The sequence below is a fragment of the Schistocerca cancellata genome, chromosome 6, assembly GCF_023864275.1.
Source record: "Schistocerca cancellata isolate TAMUIC-IGC-003103 chromosome 6, iqSchCanc2.1, whole genome shotgun sequence".
NCBI lineage: Eukaryota > Metazoa > Arthropoda > Insecta > Orthoptera > Acrididae > Schistocerca > Schistocerca cancellata.
In genome coordinates, this window is record NC_064631.1 from 393,290,764 (window position 1) to 393,312,664 (window position 21,901).

The 21,901-nt window shown below is 42.7% G+C and overlaps 1 pseudogene; it reads right to left on the reverse strand.

Moving 5' to 3' along the window:
• Positions 1-19,567: 19,567 nt before the first annotated feature.
• On the reverse strand, positions 19,568-19,684 carry LOC126089979 (5S ribosomal RNA; annotated as a pseudogene).
• Between the last annotated feature and the right edge of the window lie 2,217 nt (positions 19,685-21,901).

The following is a 21,901-nucleotide window of genomic DNA, read 5'->3' on the forward strand; positions in this document are numbered from 1 at the left end:
AAACCTGAAAATATTCGTAGTAAATTCATTGACGTCTCTGTTTTATTCAAGGATAATCATGGGTAGACGTAAAATGACTAGAAATTCTCTGAAGGCTTTTAAGAAAAGGAGAAATATTGGGAAGCCAAAGATAGGTGTTATTACTGTAAACAGTAAAGACGATAACCAAGTATGTGAACCTAACCTTGCTGGTACACCTTTTCATTGCAATAAAAGTGTGACAGGAACTACTTCGCAGAGAAAGCTTGGTTCAGTTAGTGAAAAAGTATGAATGTTTTGCGTGCGAATCGGATGTGAATGAAATATTTGATACGTCAGTTCTCGACGGAATTTCTGCAAACTGTGTAAGATGTATTCACTGTAGTGAAGTCGGTCTGGAACTCTCTATAAAAAATCACGTAAGACTTTCCAGTGAAATTGATCTGAAGTGTGGTATGTGTTCATACATGACCACCTTTTCGAACAAAGTTGCAGTAACTCCTAATGAAGAAAATGGCAACAACATCTATGAACACAACATCAGATTTGTTTACGCCTTGCGTACAATTGGTAAGGGTGCTACAACAGCTGCAGTTTCCTTCCAAGTTCCCCAACCAAGTTTACGAACTATAATAGATTTATAGGGTCTAAAGTAGAAGATGTCTGTATAGAATCAATGAAGAAAGCTGTGTAAAAGTCAGTAAAAGGAAACACCGGTAATAGAGACTTGACTGCAGCATTCCATGGTACCTGACATAAATCGGACACACATCTCATCATGGTATAGTGTTTGCCACCACTATGTATACTGGGAAAGTTTTAGATGTAGTAGTAATATCTAAATACTGTAGGTGTCTATAAAAGAATAAAGTAACATATGAAAATAGTTGCACATGTAAATATTGCGGCCGTAGTGGATGAATGGAAGTGGCTGGTGTTGCTAGTATATTTCAACGTTCTGTTGCACGTGATAGAGTGCGATATGTGACCTGAAGCCATAAGGTGATGATGTTGTACTGCAGAAATCTGAATGTAATGGACATGAACAGAAACGAATGGGCTCAAGACTTCAGCGACTGAAAACTTCGTACAAAAACAATGACACAATGATGGTGAAGGGTTGGATGGAAAGGGAAGGGAAGGTTAACTAACGGTGTAATTGACAAAATACAGAACTATTATGGAACGCCTGTTAGGCAAAACACGAACAGTGCCGATGAAATGAAGAAGGCTGTTTAGGCTCTTTTTTCTCATACTTTTTTAACCGATGAACGTCCCCATCATTACTCGTGTCCCAAAGGAGAAAACAGTTGATGTAAATACAACAAGGTAAGTGCACACTCATAAACATAGTCTGCCTGATGAGGTAATGGAGGTGATAAGACTTATTTGCAGAGACTTAGCAACACCTGAACTGTTGAAAAAGTGCGTTCATGGAAAAACTCAGAACATCAATGAAAGTGAAAATAGTGTTATATGGCCAAGAGGCCCCAAAACTATGGTTATTGGAAAAGAAACACTTCACTTTGGTGTGTATGATGCTGTTGCTACTTTCAATGATGGCAACGTTGTAAGGCGCAAAGCATTTCGGAATATGGGAATGAAGATAGATTTCAACATAGTACAAACGATGCTTGCTTTAGACAAGGGAAGTCTTTGGACTGTTGACAGGGCTGTAAATAGCATAGAAATACTAACCAGAGTAAACAGGAGGAGGTCAAAGAGGAAGCTGGAGGAGGACTTTACAGAAGAGGAAGATAACCCATCCTATGGACCTGGAATGCATTGAAAAGATAATCTAAACTTTGTCGCTCGATTCCCAAAAGTTCTATTTGTTCACACAAATTATATGTTTTCTCAGGATCTACCAAATCAATTTGCTTCAGATTTTCAGGAAATGTTACACAGTCCCTTCTGCGTAATTTAACACAGGTTTCCAAAAACCTGCATGCTATGAAATATATAAACAAAAATGGCACAAAAAAGTAGTGGTAATTTCATTTCAATAAAGAAAAAATTAATCTCTAACAACTGAATTCAAATTTTAAACATTACTGTGTTAATTTGTAGCCAATACTCCAACAAACAACCTGTAAAAATTTCAGCTTCCTAACTCAAATACTTTCTGAGAAAACACGTAGTTCATAAGAGCTATTTTAACATTGGAAAGATAGGACTTCCCTAAGCCTCTTGAAGGGTTAATATTTGTTTGGTGAGATAGTTCACATAATATAAAATTGTAACTACGTCACAATAATACCACCGATAGTATCTTATGATTTATTGGTTCTAAGAAACAGCCTGTGTAGGCAGATATAGCCTGTTCAATCGAAATTTATTTTGTAAATCCAGAAATTCTGTCATTAAGAATGTTCTTCTCTGCCGACTGCGTATGAATCTACTGTTAACGACCTTCTAAAAATTTTTTGAAAATGCAGATAACAGAGTTATGGCACATGTAGTAATTTTTACTATTGATCTCCTTTTAGTGAAGTAGTTAAACGAAATTGTACTTAAATTTGGGAAACTACAAACAGATTCATTGCATACGTTTTATATTAAGAAACTCAAGTCAATAATATAGAAATTTTTACGAGTACTGTATAACCCAGGGGCGGCCAAGGTTTTTGGCACGTGAGCCATGCTGAGACACAACTGCCATTGCGCTCAGCCTCGCTGCACACCGCCCCACAACCATGCCATGGCGAGGGTGGACGAGGGAAAACAGCGGACGCGTCGCGTTTAAATAGCAATGTAGTCGCGCTGCATACATTGGTTTTATGTTTCACATTTCTCAACATCATTGATCACAAACAAAAGAAATATTTAATACTATTTAATTATTTTTGGTGCACTGACGACATAATGTAATTTTTATCTGGTACCAACTGTCGGTAAATGGAGAGACGCAGAGAATTTCACTGATTTTCGCACTCCGGTTGCCACGTAATCATGACTTATTTAGTTTCATAACCAAAAAAGGTCTTTCACACAAATGCATTTATCGAAAATTTTAGTATTTACTTAAGATGAATGAAGTCAGGTGATGCTGAGCAAACTAGATGAGGCAGTGGGTTACTAAAAGTAACGTGATGACTGGGTGTTGTGTGTTGTCCTTAGGTTAGTTAGGTTTAAGTAGTTCTAAATTCTAGGGCACCGATGACCACAGATGTTAAGTCCCATAGTGCTCAGAGCCATTTTGAACTAAAAGTAATAGATGAGCTTCTATACTTCGGCAGAAAAATTATTGGCGATGGCCGAAGTTTAGAGAAAATGAAATGGAGACTGTCAGTGGCAAGAAAAGCGTTTCTGGAAATGATATTTTTATAAAGCTAATATAAATATGTAAGGAAGAATATAATGAAAGTTTGGACATAAATACGGGAGCAAAGACACGACACATTACCATGAATAATATTGTCCAGGAAACTCGCTGGCATTCAGAAAGGCTTCCAGTCATCTGGGAAAGTATTGTATGGTTTTCAAGAGAAAGTTACGCGATTCTTTCTGCAAAATAGTGGCAGGTTCAGGTAAGTATGATGGAGTTGGATAGCGATCCCGCATCCTTCTCCGGAAAGTAGACCACAAAGGATCCAAAATATTGATATTTTGTGTCTCTGAGAGAAACGGTAGGTGTGACATCAGTGTTCGTGTCGCAGTTGATGCAAGCTGTGTGAACAGGCGCCTGGAACACATCACCAGTGCGAAACAATCGTTGTACCATGGGATGGATATGATCCGGCAAAATGAGCACACAGTCCCAGGCAGTAATGCGACCGCTCAGAGTAGCTCCAAATGGCTGCCCAAATCATCACCGAATGCCCGCCATCTTTCACTCTTGAGACGTAGACTTGTTGGATACAGTGTGAAATTCTCTATTTAAGTTGTATCTGGATTTTTATAGGTACTGTACTACTGACTTCATGTTAATACATACTTGGGTTGGATAAAAAGTAGTGGCAACAACAGAAATTACTGACAGACGTTCAAGTCCTTAGTATAAACGCCCGTATCTCGATCACCTTCCCCCACACTGATGGATGGCATTGTACACCGGCAGCGCATTAAACTGTCTCGATGGCTCGCAAGGACCGCTCTATGGCAAGGATGATGCCTTCTCTCGCGTTGGGTGCCGCATGCAATGACAGAGGAGCAACAGTGGCATCGTAATGAACTTGTACAGCACTTGCTCAATCGCTGCCACATGGAGTGTTAAGTCTTCCTTGGAAGGATCGTCGCTATGGACGAAACCTGGGCTCAGTCGTACGAACTACGATTAAAGCGGCAACCCAACCAATGGAAACGCCCTGGTTATCCTCACCCGTAGAGTATACGTCGAGTAACAGCTGGTACCAAAGTGCTGGTTATTGTGGCTTACGATATCCATGGGTCAATCCTGATCACGTTATACTACAGGAGCAGACGGTCACTTCAATCTACTACTGCAGTTGCTTGCCACGTCACCTTCGTCCCGCACTGAGATGAAAGTGATGGCGCCTTCTGACGCTGCATCCCTTCACCCTTCACGAAACCGCAGAATGCCACAAGGCGAACCCCGTGCAGGAGCTCGTTTCCTACTGGCGTGCCACCTCCTCCGTGGGGGTGGGAGACATCGGAACATCCACGGTATTCATCTGATATGAAATATGTGTGATTAAGACCTTTTTACCAAAATGAACGAACCTCTTCGTGGTATATGATACAACACAAGAGAGGACATCATCCGTGCCATAGGGCGGACCTTGCAAAATATCGACAAAGATAGTGTGCGATACCATTCTCATCGTATATTATAGATGTAATAACAGTACCAACTTCGGACGTTTATGGTTTGTCAGGATCCTATACCGTTATATCTAGAGATATTTGCTATTATTTTTAACGTTTGGGAGGCAACTTGTCGAGTTGTTTAATCACAGTGACTATCTTGCAGCTGCCTCTGGTTTCGCTCAGGTAGAACATTAAAGTAATCGTTCACCGCCACAATGTTTTGAATAAAGTCTGATTGTTGTTAGTAGGTGTGAGCGGTGAGACCAGAGAAGCGGTTGGCAGTCCGCGGTTGACAGACAGGGCTGTGTCGTGTGGGCCGTGAAGTCGGACTGAGACCGTGAGCGGGCCGGCACTATTCGGTAAGAGCTGTTAATCTCTTTGGTATATGAGTATTCGCGCCTAATTATTTCGTTTGGGAGTTTCAAGATATCGTATAGTGGCACACGGGGTATTAATTAATTATGAATATTTCGATATATTTCCTATGATTTGTGTTTTCGAAAATAAATCGTACCACTTAGGTTCCGCTAACAATATTGTTCCTCATTCCAACCGTCACCGTCCACTTCCCGAGGTTATCAACCACTGGATTATAATGTATCTTAAGGGGCTCCGGAAAGGCTCAAAATCATGAAAAGTTCAATTTTTACTTTTTTGCGTTTTCTGAATCTGCAGACCATTACCTTTTAATAGATATATAATTTATTCAATTCCGAAGACTACAACTATTTTTAATTTTTTTTTGAAATGTGTTCTACATGGGCGTGACCCACTGTGGCGCTGTGCGATATGTTAATTACCTTGGTGACGGTGATTCTAAAAGTTTCAAACATGTTCAAGGACTGAAGCCCTATGGTGATGATGTTCTAGTGCAGAAATTTGAGTGTATTGTACGTACAGAAGCGAATGGGAACGACTTCGGCGACTGAAAGCTTCGTACAAAAAACAAAAACTCAGTGATGGTAAAGGGTTGGATGGGAAGGGAAGGTTAACTGAAAGTGTAATTGACAAAATACAGAACTATTATGGAATGGCTATTAGGCAAAATACACAAAGTGTCGACGAAATGAAGAAGGCTGTTTGGGCTCTTTTTTTTTTTCATACTTCTTCAACCGATGAAAATCCCCAACATAGCTTGTGTCCCAAAGAAGAAGACAGTTGGTGTAAATATAACAAAGGATTGCTAACTGGTGAAGTGTACACTCATAAGCATAGTCTGTGGAGTGGTTCAAATGGCTCTGAGCACTATGGGACTTAACTACTGAGGTCATCAGTCCCCTAGAACTTAGAACTGCATAAACCTAACTAACCTACGGACATCACACACATCCATGCCCGAGGCAGGATTCGAACCTGCGACTGTAGCGGTCACGCGGTTCCAAACTGACGCGCTTAGAACCGTACGGCCACTCCGGCCGGCGAGCATAGTCTGCCTCATGCAATAATGGAGGTGATAAAACCTATTTTCAGAGACTTAGCAGCACCTGAACTGTTGAAAAAAAGTGTATTCACGAAAGAAACTCAAAACCCCAATGAAAGTGTAAATAGTGTTATATGGTCGAGAACCCCAAGACTGTATTTGTTGGAATAGAAACACTTCACTTTGGTGTGTATGATGCTGTTGCGACTTTCAATGATGGCAACATTGTAAGGTGCAAGGTATTTAGAAATATGGGAATGAAGATAGGTTCTAACATGGTACGAGCGATGCTTGCTTTAGACAAGGAACGCCTTCGGGCTGCAGACAAGGCTGTAAAGAGTCTAGAAATACAAGCAAGAGTAAACAGGAGGAGGAACAAGAGGAAGCTGGAGGAGGAGTTTGCAGACGATGAAGATAATCCATCCTATGGACCTGGAATGCACTAAAAAGTTAATCCAATCTTTGTCGCTCGATTCCCAAAACTTTTATTTTCTCATACTAATTACATGTTTTCTAAGGATCTTCCAAACATATTTGTTTCAAACTTTCAGTAAATGTTACACAGTACCTTCTGCATAACTTAACACAGCCTTTTTCCAAAAAACTGTATATTTTTGAATATATAAATAAAAAATTGCAAAAAAATGTTGTGAATTTTCATTACAATTGAAAAAAAACATTTTTAATAACTGTACTAAAATTTTGTAAAATCCCTGTGTTAAGTTGTAGCACATATTCCAATAAATAATCTGTAAAAAGTTCAACTTCCTACCTCAAATACTTTGTGAGGAAAGATGTAATTTATAAGCGTTATTTTAACATTGCAAGTATAGGGCGTTACGGATCCCCTTAATGTAACTGTGGGAGACAGCAGGATCGCCGTAAAGTAGCACGCACCCGACTGTCGTGTTACAGGCTGTACTGGTCATGGATGTCATATGTGGATAACTGACGAATTAGTGAATTGGCCAAGTCAGACAGTTTGCTTTCAGATATGAAATAAATCTGTTCTGAAAAATTTCAATTTTTAAAATATAGATTGGTGAGTTTCCAACGAATCATGGAGTATTTAATGTTATTCGCAGTTTCTTATTTTGGACAACCTGAAGTTCTTTTACGTGTAGACGTAGCATGTCCACATAGGGGACAGACGTACAACATTACTCGTGTCATCATCGTTCGTAAAGGAAGTGACTGTTTTTCCGATCTAGAGAGGACCTTCCATCTATTAAGGGATATAATGCAACAAACACTCTGTTTGCTTTATTTCCTATGTTTCTAATACGTTTCTTAATGATAAGTCTTTTTTTTCCAAATTAAATTCAAGATAGTTTGCCTGATTCAGTCCGAGAAATACTTTCACTGAACGACGGAAGACGTGTTTGTATAGTTTTCCTTGTACAAAATGTTGCTCGACTTTTTTCACCATTTTACAAGCAGCGAAGCTCATTGCAGTTTATCATGAATTGCATTGATGTAGGTGTAATACATCAACGTGTCATTAGCGAAGTAAGGAATGGTAACTGGTTACAGCTCTGGTACCCCTAATAAATGTATTATATGTAATGTATGAAAGCTCTTGTATGCTACCGGTTCTCTGTAGGAGTCGCACTCTGAGGCACGCACAACGTATACAGGGTGTTCGGAAATTTCCGTTAAGAACTTCTAGCACTTGTAGAGGGCAGTTAGTAAATAATACTCTGAGCCGAAGCCCATCTCCGGGAAAGTACCGTTTCAGTGCTACAACCATTTGAAAATATGCCTGTAACGAGACCGCTTTTGCAAGTACAAATGAAACGACACAGCGACTTTACTGGTCTCATACAGTTATGATTTTATGTATATAGACTGAAGTGGCGAGTGAAAAGTTGTACCAAGGCCGGGAATGGAACCCGGGTATCCAGCTCACAAGGCAGGTGCGCTATCCACTGAGCCACATCGGCGGAGCGGTTCGCACCAATGCACGGATTACTCTAGCACGCCTCCCTCCTCGATCCAAATTCTCACTGCCGCCCCAGTCTACTTTACATTCCCCCTTACTTTTACAAGTAATTGGTTAGGCGTGACCTAGTACTCACTCGTTTCACAGCTGCACTCACTAGTAGCCAAAGAAATCGTTCGTATTATCATGGACGGGTTCTTTTCAACGTGATCCAGTACGGCGTCTTCCAGTTCCGGTGTGCGACATCTCCTTGGAACACTACAGTCACGCTGGCTGACAGTGAAGATACCCTTTCTCGAAGCAGGTGCGTAATTCTGGCAAAAAGTGTATACGACGGAGTAGATCGTTGTGGAGAACGATCTTGATAAAGGCATCGAGCAGCTCTTCCATCACCGCGAGCTGCGTCTTTCAGAAGGATTATATCGATGTATTCTGTAAATGTGTATGCAGCCATGTTGCTCTGACACTCACAGACACTTGAATTGGGCTCGAACCTGGTTAGAGAGGTAGAACAGACGCCAAATGACATCAGTTGATCCGACGTAATCACCGCTCACCATGACTAGCCTGTTGCATATCTGCCTAGCTAACATGTTTTCTAACGACACTAGCACAGAAACGGTACTTTTCCGGGCATTTGTTCCGATTTAGACAATGGTGTACTCCAGTCTACAAGTCCTATAAATCTGTTCAAATGGTTCAAATGGCTCTGAGCACTATGCGACATAACTTCTGAGGTCATCAGTCGCCTAGAACTTAGAACTAATTAAACCTAACTAACCTAACGACATCACACACATCCATGCCCGAGGCAGGATTCGAACCTACGACCGCAGCGGTCGCTCGGCTCCAGACTGTAGCGCCTAGAACTTTGTAATGAGAGTTTACGAACACCCTGCATTTATAGTCAGCAGAGTTCACCCCGATAGCTGAATGGTCAGCATGACGAACTGCCGTCCTAAGGGGCCCACGTTAGATTCCCGGCTGGGTCGGGGATTTTCTCCGCTCAGGGACTGGGTGTTGTGTTGTCTTCATCATCATTTCATACCCATTCGGCGCGCAGGTCGCCGATTGTGGCGTCGAATGTAATAAGGTCTGCGCCAAGGCGGCCGGACCTGCCCCGTAAGGGGCCTCCCGGCCCATGACGCCAAATGTTCATTTCCATTTCCATAGTCAGCAGAAATAGCAACCATGTTTAAATGACATGTTTAAGGTATCATTTCGCTCTGCTCACATCATATACCGATAAGTTAAGTCGTCTCAAAATTTTTTTGGAATACAACAGCGGTATCTGGCCGCCTCGTTCACTTTAATTTCCTAAGACCAGTGTGCAGTTTCTACTCTTTGACATATAACTTTATAGCCGTTTACTATTATGTTTATTTCTACAGCAATGAATTACGTCTATTGGAATGAAAGAGATATTAGTAGCAATCTCCAATATCGACAGTGCTGCCAGACTAGCAAAAGAACTGATTTGTGTACCTGCTCGAATGCCACTAGATTTTTTTATCATTTATCTTGTATTGTTGATGACCTGCTTCTCGGCTGCTTCACCCAGGTATCAAGCTGGGGTATTGGTAGGCACATGGTGAAATTTCCTCAGCACTTCGTTCTGTAGAGACTGCAGCCTCTGTAAATGAGTCTGTGCTGCATGTCCCCGTTATAGACAAGCGTCGTCCAACACAGGTGAAAAGTCTGTGGATGAAGAGGCTGTAGTTGGTTGACATACACAACTCCTCGCTGAATAGTGCCACAAGTCTTTGGGTGGTCTTATTTCGAACTCCCTGCACTTGCCAATGACATTTAAGTTTCTCATCAATGATGACTCCAGAATATTTGGCCAAGGTGGTGCACTGAGTTGACTCGCTGAACACCTGGACTCCTGGAAGATGTGGTCTATGAATTTTCGTATTAATCATCGCCTGGATCTTGGTTTCACTGACAGCGGCAGACAGCTAGAGCGCACAGCAAACTGCCATGTCGGACGATATAGAAGGTATAGAAAAATGGAGGAAGATTAAGTTTTAGAGTCCCTTCGACGATGAGGTCACTGGAGGACAAGCTCGGATATGGCAAGTATGGTGACGGTCACGTGGACCTGTACTAGGGTACGAACCAATCGTATACAAGACGAGAGGCACAGCTCGTCGCTGTTCAGTTGATGTTCCGTGTTACAACACATCACTCCCAATTTTTAGACTGTAACAGCTCCTTGTGAATAAATTTCGCTGTGTATTGCAGTTAAATGTAACACGCGGTACCATACACTGGACTCGCAACGAAGGAGCAGTGTTCATATCCCTGTTCGATCGTTCAACTCTTGATTTTCCGCATCTTCTTATATCTCTTATGGTGAATGCCGATATCGTTCCCCAGACTAGGTCATGGCTCATTTCCTCACCCATCTTTCCCTAACCGTTGGCTTTACTACGTCTCTAATAACATAACACATGTGGTGTCAAACCATTGTCTCCCCTTGTCCGGAAACTACATCTAAATGACAGCACAGGGTAAAGCAAGTAATCGGTTGCCTCTTGGAAGTGGACTGACTTAATTAGCGCGAAAAGTTTGAAAAGGACTTGAAGATGAAGATGTAGAGGAAGCTGTGAAGATGGAGTCTTCTCCTGAAATCTGCTATATCCGGCGAGGTGCGGCCGGAGCCAGCCCGGCTGATTAATGGAACGCCAGCGGAGGGCACAATGAAGACGTCCCGCCGTCTTATCTTGATCAGACGCCGCCGCACGCGTCGCCAGTACCGAATTTAAATACCGGCTTTCCTGCTTGCATACATGCGTTGGTCCAGCGCGCCTACCTGCCGCCTGTGCCCGTACGAAAGAATGGCAACTGCTTCTGGGAATTATTTGGTAAAGGTTCCTTTTCAACGGATGTTATCTGTCTTTGCGACTTGACGCCGGCACTCACGTACGTCTGGACATATAATGTCTCTCTTCCTTCTCACGCTCAGTTTTTTTATTTTTTGTATCTTTTCTTGCACTTCTCTATTTCACTCCTTCCTTTGATTTTTGTTCTTAGCAGTTTCCCCTTATTTAGTGTTCTTTATGCAAACGAATTTCTTTTGTGCAGACTTTTGTCTTACAAACTTCATCGAAACTCTAAGCAACTAGGCCAATTTCTCTTAATTCTTTATTGTTATGCAAACATGAAAACTTCTTCAGACTCCATGAAATATCCCGTACTGAGAAAATGGAAGGAGCGATCTATATTTAACTCGAAAAACGTTTTATAGCCAAGATCGTATTAATTAATGTTTATTTGTGATGACCCGTTTCGACAGTTGAAACTGTCTTCTGATCGCTAACGATGTAAGTTGTCTTAAAATGATTTTTATTTTCAGACAGTATCACACCTGTGTTTCTTTAGAACTGGTTTCGATGTCTCATACAGCTATTCTCAGATCTACGTACTGCGCAAGGGGGATCGTGCATGGTCACCAACTGCATTAAAAAAAAATTGCTCTATAAATTGCTTCTTTCGACAAGGTATTCATCCGCACAACATTGTTACTCCAGATAACTGAGTCAAGCTTTCTGCTACCCTTTACGAAACCAGAAGGAGCTACCACGAAAATGACGTCTCTTGCTCCACCAGGTGAGTTCCTAGTAGACAAATTCTTCGATAAGAGCATTTCAAAACCACCTGAAATATTTCAGGCCCAGGTGCAAAATCTCAACAGCCGTGCGTGTGACGTTGACGAAGTGTTACAACCCAACGCCAGCGTCGTCTTGTTTTAAGGTTGCCGATTACGCTTAGTGATTTGCGAAGTGCAGTCCTCTCAAAGTCTGCGCTTGGTTCGAATTCAGCCTCTTGTCCGTGGTGAGTGAGCCCTGTTCACTTACAAGTCTAATTTTCATATTCTCGTCGAGTCTGACATAATAATAGGCATAACAGGAGTAAATAAAATCCTACGACTCTAGGTGTACCTTTCTTTGGTGCAAATGGATTTGGGCTCCATCTAATAGATTTCATGCCTGCTCACAAAATGCGGTTCTTGTGATCGATTGCCGGCAAAATTATGCCATCAGGCAAGTATACTTAAACCAGATGAAACACTCAATGGATGCTTTAGACCAAAGAACTGCAGGACTAACACTGTGAACATTGACCACGCTCACCTTTAGAGGACGCTTGTCGGGCAACAGTGTTACGGGAAGCCACGCTGGATGACCAGAGCTACAGCACAGAGAAATGTTATCCATTCTGTGTTGTTATCATTCAAGTCTTCCCAGAGCCGTTCAGTTTTCCTTTTTCCAATCGTTGCCTGGGTGACTTGAGTCAAAGGCCAAAGTGATGGCTTCCCAAAGGAAACGACCGACTTTTCCCCCTCCTTTCCCGATCTAATCTTGTGCTCTGTCGCTAATGATGTATCGATGACACGCCAAACCCCAATCTTTCTCTCCTTCCTTGATATATAGGAGTGTTACATCCGTAATTGTATTCTCTAAGCCATCAGAGGGTAGATCTTAATATTTTTTGACTGCCACTCATGACCTATGGCCGGTCTTCCGGCGTGCACTGTATCCATATGACTCTGACATGAAGACGTTGCTAATTCTGGTATTATTTTTTCTTCTTTTCCTCTTCGAAGCACTGTATTACAGAAACATTATAGATATCTTTGACGCCCCTGTCTCACAGGCGAGGTGTCTATTTAAGAGGAACACCGTGCCAAATTCGACAGTCAGTGGGTTCTTACTCTTAATGTCGATGGCTAAAAGAATTATGGAAAACTTGAGCATTTTATCAGAAGACAGGTGGCTTGAAAACAAAGACAGTTTTATTCAGGCATGTCACTGCGAAAGACTCCGAGGAAACAAGCTTACTATTATGTTTTCGAACTCGTCATACTGCTGAGTTCCCTAAGTCGCGAACGTGCTTACTTTTGCAAGCATCTATGGACAATAATACGATTTGTTTGACACTTTAATTGAAGTATTCTGGGGTTTTTAAAGACACGTAACGTGTATCCACAGGACATGTGGTCTGTAATGCAAGAAGTGTCATGATGATCACTCCATTGGCAAAAAATTCCGGAATATGATTACGAAGGCTTCCCCGGCGTAATAATTGATATTATTCTTCTCCGGTGTGCAGCCGGATCATAACGTCATCTTGACACAATATTTCTGCGGTCCAACTGGCTGCCAGTTTCAGATGAGAGTGCTAGTACTCGATCTCGCCGGAACTGACTTTTCAGCGCAAGCGGCGGCCCCTATATAGGCCGCAGAAGGCCTACAACGCGGGCACGAGAAGGTGCCGTAATGCAATTATCTTACCTCAATGCAGAAGAGTGTAAATAAGTAGTTTTCTTTACATATTGACGATATGTATGGCATTTTGCAAGGTTTAGTTGTTGGTGCAATATGGCGATCAGTGTAAAATAGCTTATTGCTGCTGAATGTCACGTCTCTAGAAAGAGAGAAAAGGTGGATGGTGCTTCCCTAGGACTGAGGAGTATCATGACATAAAGTCAGAATGAGTATAGGCATATGATAATTTTTTTGGGTCCTATAAGGATATAAAGGATAATTGCACTGTTGGTGTAAAATGTGTATATATTGCATTGTAAAGTTAGTGTGGTTTACGTTGTGGCATGACTAGAGAGGATGACTGTGTGTCCTATCTTGAGAGATGTATAGATTCAGCACATTGATAACGGCCAGAGATTTTTATGTTGAAAAGTATGTGCACTATAGATAGTGAGATTGGTTCCTGAAGCACATTCATCAAGGGGAAGATATTAACTGTACAACGATTGGTGTCAAACTGTAGCAGCAATGGTAATGTTTAATTGTAGTTACACTGGTAGATATGTTCATGGCTTCCAATATCATTGTGAGACTGGTATGTATTTGATGGTCTATAGACCAGTTTATAGGTTTAACTGGCAATGCACTGTACAAAATAATTTTACCGCTGAAAGCCCCAGAAAGAAGAGGTGGATGGTGCTTGGATACCGGTGGCATCAGTAATTCGGCGAGTAAATTCCATGAGAGCAAATGATAATGCTTGATTGATTGAAATACTTTGTGCTGGGATATAGGAGCCCCTAGACAGCTGTGAGATCATTTGCGTATGTTGAGAGCAGGATGGGAAGCATGTGATGGAGTGGGTACCATGTTAGGTCCGCGAGGAAGACTGCATTCGACGTTAATGTGCGTTATTTTCGTAAACAGGTTCTGTTACGGCAAGATTTCCGTGCATACAAGTTGAGACAACACGAGAACTCCTACAAAAGTGCACATTAAGTATTTCTGGGAGACTATGCAATTTACTACAGTTCGACATGCTTATCATTTTAGATACCAATGTGGCTTCAGTATAACATTGAGAACGTTGCTAGACACGCCTGCGATGGTAAGTAGCTATTCACGACGAAGCGTCAGTCAAACGTCACATAGGGTCTGCTAGAACTTCTAAGGAGAAAGAACCTTCTGTTATTCTGGAATGGATTTCTGCAACGTCTTCGCTGGACGGCAATTAGAGCGAGGGTTGCGAAAAACCCACTCACTCGGCCCTGCTTGGATCGTCTCTGCTCTGTAAACAAGTCATCGCCCCCATCTGCTCACATCATCAATGGCGCCTAGATACAACTTTCACCTGCATTCGGCGGTGGCCTGCGTCTGCTCCTCAAGCCCGATCAAGTCAGCATGTGTGTCTAGATGAACATGTATTTAGATAGGAATTTCTCAGAAATGAAGTATGAATGAGATGTCGCCGCCTAATGCTTGTGGAACCTGGGGAAGGGGGGGGGCTGAGGGTTGTTTGACACTTGACAGCTGCACCCCTTCATTGGGGTTGCCTGTGCACTCTACTGGACACAGTTTGACGGAGGGAGCTAGGGCGCATTGATTGGATTATTTTGCGAGCAGGTCTGTAGTCTGTGCAATGTGTTATTTGGACAGATTACCAGTACTGAGCGTGTCTATACTTCACTGTGCAGGATTATTTAGGAGGAGTCTGTGTGATTGTACTGGAATTATTTGGGAAAATTAGGAGTTGTTTCCATGTCTGGAGAGCGTTATTTATGAGTAGTTTACAGATCTGTGGGTTGTGTGGCGAGACCCCAAGTACTTCTTATGTATCAGTGTGATAAATAAAATGTTCCAAAATAAATAGAGTGCACTCCTTTCTTATTCTCTCCAGCAGCCCAGCACAGACTGAGTTCATTTTCGTCCCATTTCCCCCCTACAGACCACCATCTGGGGTTCTATGACGTAGAATCACATGACTAATGCAGTAGCCATAGGAGTGCAGCATTCTAGGGGTGCTGGATGCTATGTCATGAATTAATGAACACATTGCACACTTAGTGGGAAAATGTGAAAATTCACATTTAATAACTGAATACCGAAATCGTACACTCATTTATGGAATATGATTAAAATTGAATTGGATTTAAGTACTTAGTAATTGATACGTTAGATGCGAGATGTGGTTGTCACATGGGTTGAGTTACATGCGCTAGCATACTTCCAGAAGACAATCTGTGGCGCCCGTGGGCTCTACACGCGTGGCACATGCCGTTATAGATGCGTGAGAGAGAAAGTATTACAGAATCTGTCTCTCTCAGCGCTTTACTACAGGGGTGACATGTGTTTGACGCACTGCGAGCGACGATCTTGGATTACATGGTGGGATCGTGTAGTGGCTGTGTCTAGAGCACATGGCGAACAAACTGTATGCTGCCATCTTAAATAACAGTACTTGCATAATCACCTGACATCATGGCAGCGCCCTCTGGCGGCGACGAAATGTCCTGTCAGTTGGAGTACAGACCTAGTGGCGAACAAATCTGCATGAAATTGTTACAATAATACTTTCCTCCAAGACGTTTTCTCCCTCGAATCCTTAGGATTATGTGGCAGTTGGATGACTGAGGTTAGTAAAAGTGACCTTCCTTTCGTTCCATTTTCTTAGCTCAGTAGAGATACTCGAATTGACCTTTGCTTACCGCCAAAATTCAAACTTGGTGTCAGTTCATAGGAAGAAGTGATGGTCAGGTGACTTAGGTTAGTGGAGGTAGCTCAAGAATGCTATCTTCCCGTGATTTTCTTTGCTTAGTAGAGATAATCGGGGTGTGGTGCATTTTTATCATGGTATTTGAACTTCCCATAATTTTTTGGGGGGAAGGGAGGGGGTTAGCTTAGTGGAGGTAGCACAATTGACCTTCTTCCCCCCAAAATTCAAACTTCCTACCAAAATTCGCCATCTCTGATGACGCCACGGCCCCACCCTTGGTTGACATCATGCACTGTTGCCAAGTCTACATGACGCCATCTTGGATGACGTCAGCGCCGCCATCTTGGATACATCTGGCAACAATGTAGAATGTGCTCGTGGCCCCCTTGTTCCAATACTATTGAAAAAATAATTGAGGACATATGTTGCAAGTCTGACTCTGAGATGAGGAGGTTAGCACAGGAGAGGAATTCATGGCGGGCTGCATCAAACCAGTCAGAATACTGAAGACCAAAAAAAAAAAAAAAAGCTTATTTTGTACTTCTCATTTTTGAGAGGGTTTTGTATTACTGATTAAGAACTTTGTTACGTACGTGGGTTTTTCCAGCTCTTAAGCAAGTAAATTTTGTTTCTTTACCCCCTGCATTAAATATTTAGGCTCATTCATGGTAAAATTTCGATAATTTAAATTACTTGAGGTGCCGGTTTCGTAACAATTTCTAAGATTCATTAAGAAACATGAATTATGACAGTAAATGAGAAAGTCATTGACTGCAATTTATGAAAATCAAGGGTATTGCGAATTTTTTAAGTCGGTTTTAATACCTAAGGCTGGACAATTTCAGCCATTGTGATATCTAGGTCTGCCAGATCAATAGGCATCGAGGCAGAACCTCTACTATTACTGAAAATTCCGCAGAAAAATTGAATGGGCCCTTGGAGTACATTGAAATGGTCTAATTGGCGTCCCTTGATAGGCAACTGCCAGATTCGAGAATCTAATCGACACACAGTCTGTTTCTAATGTTTTACCACGGATAAAATTCTTAATTTTGTCCACGATGCAGAGACAGATGAATAAGTGGAAGAAAGCTGGCAGATTGTTCCGTTAACAGGATAATCTGTTGTTCAAAAATGGTGCACATGGCGCACACTGAAGGTATTACGTGGTCACTGGGGTCTGTAGGACGCGTCCCATACTGAGCCTTTGCCCTGACGCCAGGGAGCCGCCGTTCCACATCATATTACAACTCTTCATGGGCGTCAAGTCTTTAAATCACTGTCCGCACCATACATACCTGCATACCATAGCGTTACTCAGCCGCCAATTGAAATGCTTTCTCATCATCGACAACGGGCTAGGAGGCCATAAGGGGTTTGCGGGAAGTATTACCTGTTAGAGATGAGTGCGGCTGATTTTGAAGTGTTACACCAAGAGGCTGATTTTGAGCTAGGGCATTCGTGGTTGCTCAGGCTCTCGTTCGCGAGCAGCGCAGTCGCAGCGTGGTGGGGAGTGAGGGATTGCGCGTTCACCAAGTGGTCGCGACACCAAGGGAGGAGCCCCCATTATGAGATAGTTTTGACAGCGGTGACATTTAATAGCAACGGCGTGTTGACGTTGTGACGTTGTTGATGTGTTACACTGACAGTGTCTTCGTATATCAACCCACAACGCTAGGAATCTTTTCATTTTACGTGAAAGATGAGTTTGCACTGAATACTGCGAGGAAGTTCATTTTACAAAGGCCCTACATGTCTTACCGCGTCGGAGAATACAGAAACTGAAAATCTGAAGTACCTGAGTGTGTGCAAGATGTTTTAAAACTAGAAGGAAGTTCTTTATAGGAGAAGAGGAGGCAGAGTATGAAGAAGGAGTGAGCCGTTTGAATGAACTACAAAATTGCAGTACTTTTGTCATGGTCCTTGTGCCCTTTCACGGATGATATTTTAACAAAAGAATGCTTGGTAGTTGCGTCTGAACACTTAGCATTGAACAAAGTATAGAAACTATAGGTTTGTCATGGAAGTTATTAGTTCATGTGTCTACAGGCAGAACGCCAGTTATGTTGGGAAATAAACCACGATTCGTAGCGCAATTGAATGGGAAAATGAAAGAAACGTCCAGCACCAAATACTCTTTAATCTGCAGCATCAAATAATGATCTCCCTTGCAATAGGGAATGTAAAGGTATTCTAAAGTTCTCAAAGCATTTCTCTCACGATCAGTTTCCCCGTTTTCACAAGTTTCCGTACGTCTTCCACCCTATCGTCTGTGACGATGGAGAGGGTGCAAATCTCGCTGCTCACAGTCGTGCTACCACAGCACACTCAAACTTATGTGTCACAATGTGAGACAATTACGGGGTTCCGAAAATGTGATCCTTCAGTTTTGTTGCATATTGTACGAAAGTAAAGCTCATACTTAGAAAGTCGACCGACATATTTTTCCTTGCTGAATTCGCTAACGGCACGTTGAAAAATAAGTACTGTGCCTTGTTTCATATGCATTTGCATTAAGATTTCAATACACACGCTACTCTTCTTGGTGTAAAGAACTAACAAATATTTCTCGGTGCTCCCTTGTTATGTTAGTTTGTTTCACCGAAGATCATAGAAGTCCGCTGCAAGAAACTGAATCAAAACTACGTTCCAGAAGAATCTACAGATTCCCCAACGTGCAGTTCTACAGGTTGACGGGAATATACGTAGACCTAGAAAGTACGTATTGTATTAGGGACGGTTACTAAAGTGACATTTATTCCACATTCCTTATTTCCGATACGTATGAGGGGTATTCATAACTGTTTCGCTATCACACAGAAGAAATCGAGTTATGAATATGAAACTTGATTATGGCGTTAGACCTTATGTACCTACTCATGCATCTTCGCAATTTGCTTGCCCCAACTTTGGTCGTACAAATCTGAATTTGGCAGTTCAGGAACGTTCCAACTTGCAAATTACCCAGTATCCATTCTGAAAATTCGTGCCACTCAGTGGATTCTTCGCGTGAGGGAAAAGGAGGAAGTCACTGGGTGAAATGTAACGTGAATAGGGAGATGAGGGAGGAGCAGCTGGTGTCACTGACTGCTACTCAGAATAAGCTGTGGCCCTGTCGTGGGGCGAAAACATGAAAACCTTCCCGAGTGGCTTCGTTTCGAGTTTTGCGTAACCTCATCAGCATAGTTCGGTAGTGTGCCCCTGTAACGATCTGCCTCTTATAACACCATGGATGCCCAAGGAACACTCAGCATCAACCATCAACTTGTACGATCATTGTTAAACTAATCTTCTTCCAAACAGACCTTGGAAGGCCCAACCGTACCGTCCGGCCGCCGTGTCATCCTCAGCCTACAGGCGTCACTGGATGCGGATATGGAGGGGCATGTGGTCCCAGCCGTAGGTCAGTTTACGAGATCGGAGCCGCTACTTCTCAATCAAGTTTGCCTCACAAGGGCTGAGTGCACCCCGCTTGCCAACAACGCTCGGTAGACAGATGGTCACCCATCCAAATGCTAGCCCAGCCCGACAGCGCATAACTTCGGTGATCTGACGGGAGCCGGTGTTACCACTGCGGCAAGGCTGTTGGCAGAGGATTGTTAGGTCTTCGCCTTATTTCGCAGAGATGATTCCATGTTTTTCCATGGCTTGATTCGTGCCTTTCTCTCGGAGTAATAGTGATAGACCAAGCATTCGTGGCGAGCGATTGGGTGGCTGAAGAAGTCATCTGGAGTGGTCTGCTAGAGCTGCAAAATTTACGATGCTATCTCGGATCGGTGTCTATCCTAGGAGTTCAAAAATGGTTCAAATGGCTCTGAGCACTATGGGACTTAACTGCCGAGGTCCAGTCCCCTAGCCGGCCGGTGTGGCCGATCGGTTCTAGGCGCTTCAGTCTGGAACCGCGGGCCGCTACGGTCGCAGGTTCGAATCCTGCTTCGGACTTGGATGTGTGTGATGTCCTAAGGTTAGTTAGGTTAAGTCCCATACTGCTCAGAGCCATTTGAACGATCAGTCCCCTAGAACTTAGAACTACTTAAAACTAACTAACCTAAGGACATCACACACATCCATGTCCGAGGCAGGATTCGAACCTGCGACCGTAGCGGTCGCGCGGTTCCAGACTGTAGCGCCTAGAACCGTCGGCCACTCCGGCCGGCCATCCTAGGAGTGGTCACACACATTTTCTCTGGTGTTTGAGCAGATATTTGCTATTTCATTTTTTTGAATTATGTAGCTGGAGTTAGCCCAAACATATAGTGCGAATCACGTCAGCAAGTGTCGTCGAAAAGCATATGTTTATTTCCCTTTACAAACAAAATTATTTTTTACGCAGGATTTTACGTGCCCATTCGATAGAGTGGTCCCAGATTTGCCTAGATAACAACTAATGTATGACTAACTGCGTCGTAGTAACGGGGACAGTAAACCTAGAAGAATAACCAGTACTCCAGCAGCTACAGCGGTGCCTTGGCCCGCGCGGTCTGCAACCGCCAAAGATGCAGCGCTGTTTAGCCGCTGCGGGACTGCTGTGTATTCTTTGCGTGTTACTGTCCCTACTAGTACATATATGTACATATCGATAAAAGAATGTCGGACTAGACTCATTATGGAGCGCTCTATCGAATGCGCAAGTAAAATTTCGATTTAAAAATAGTTTTGTTTGTAATGGGAAACAAAATGATGATTTCCGTTGACAATGACCGTCGCACGAAAGACGTGACGAGCAGTGAACTGTTTTATACGTTCTGAGCAGTCGCAGAAATCAGTCGGCAACGCTTTGCTATGTTCAAAATTTTTGTCAACATGTTGAAAACTGATGGATGACTCTTGATTGATATTCACTTTCTCCAGTATCGTCGTTTCACCACTGGGTCTTCGAGTAAAAGGGCTCCACTTCTCTTGTGATTCCCGATTCTTCATAGAAAGATGGTCTGCCACTTAGTTCTTCGTCATTCAGACGCGTTTAAACCCACTAGAAGCGTCTGAGACACTTAACCAGTGTTTCATAGTACGCTGTATTGTTGGCGTACCTTCACCATCTCGGCACGGATTGCTGAAGCGTTATTCTCATTCAAATGCAAAACGTGAAATACGTTCGATACTCACATTTCTCAGCGGGAACACTATTTTGTTCTGGCTCCTCTAGCGACGCGCTACAGCACTGCGGAGTGGGTATTTCAATGTATACTTAAACTAAACCAAAAAAGTAACCACGTAACACTAGTTTCCCCAGGTGATAATTGAAACATTATGACTGCACCTCGTAGCTTGGATGTACTGCAGTACGAGATTGTTACGAAGATAGTCGACTGCCTCGGGAAGACGCTTGACACATCAGTATAACACCTGTTAGCACAGAATAGAACTGACACCTGTCAATATTAATAGTAGCTGTGGAAGAAGTAAGAGACCATTAATGGCTCTCAAGTCTGTGCTCCATTGTGATGTACAGCTGATACGTATCGAGGGGGTGATGCATGCTGCTTCACTTTTACGTGCGCTTCTGTCTGCTCTGCATCTGAGAGACGATATGCTACCTGTCATCGAGCGATAGGAGCTCCTCTGTTCTCTGAAGTCCGTGACACCATTAGCGATCCTGCGAAGGCAGTCTATTAATATCTGACAAGCTGTATACCTATAACAACTAATCTATGACTACCTGTGTCGTTACAAAATAGTCTCTTATACATGTTCTTGAGTGACATTAAAAGCTCCTTCACGTAGCGCCAAAGTGACAGTTGCCTTTCCCGCTAAGGTGCCTGTTATAATTGCACAGCAGGCGACGTTCTCTTTAGTGGTCACATACT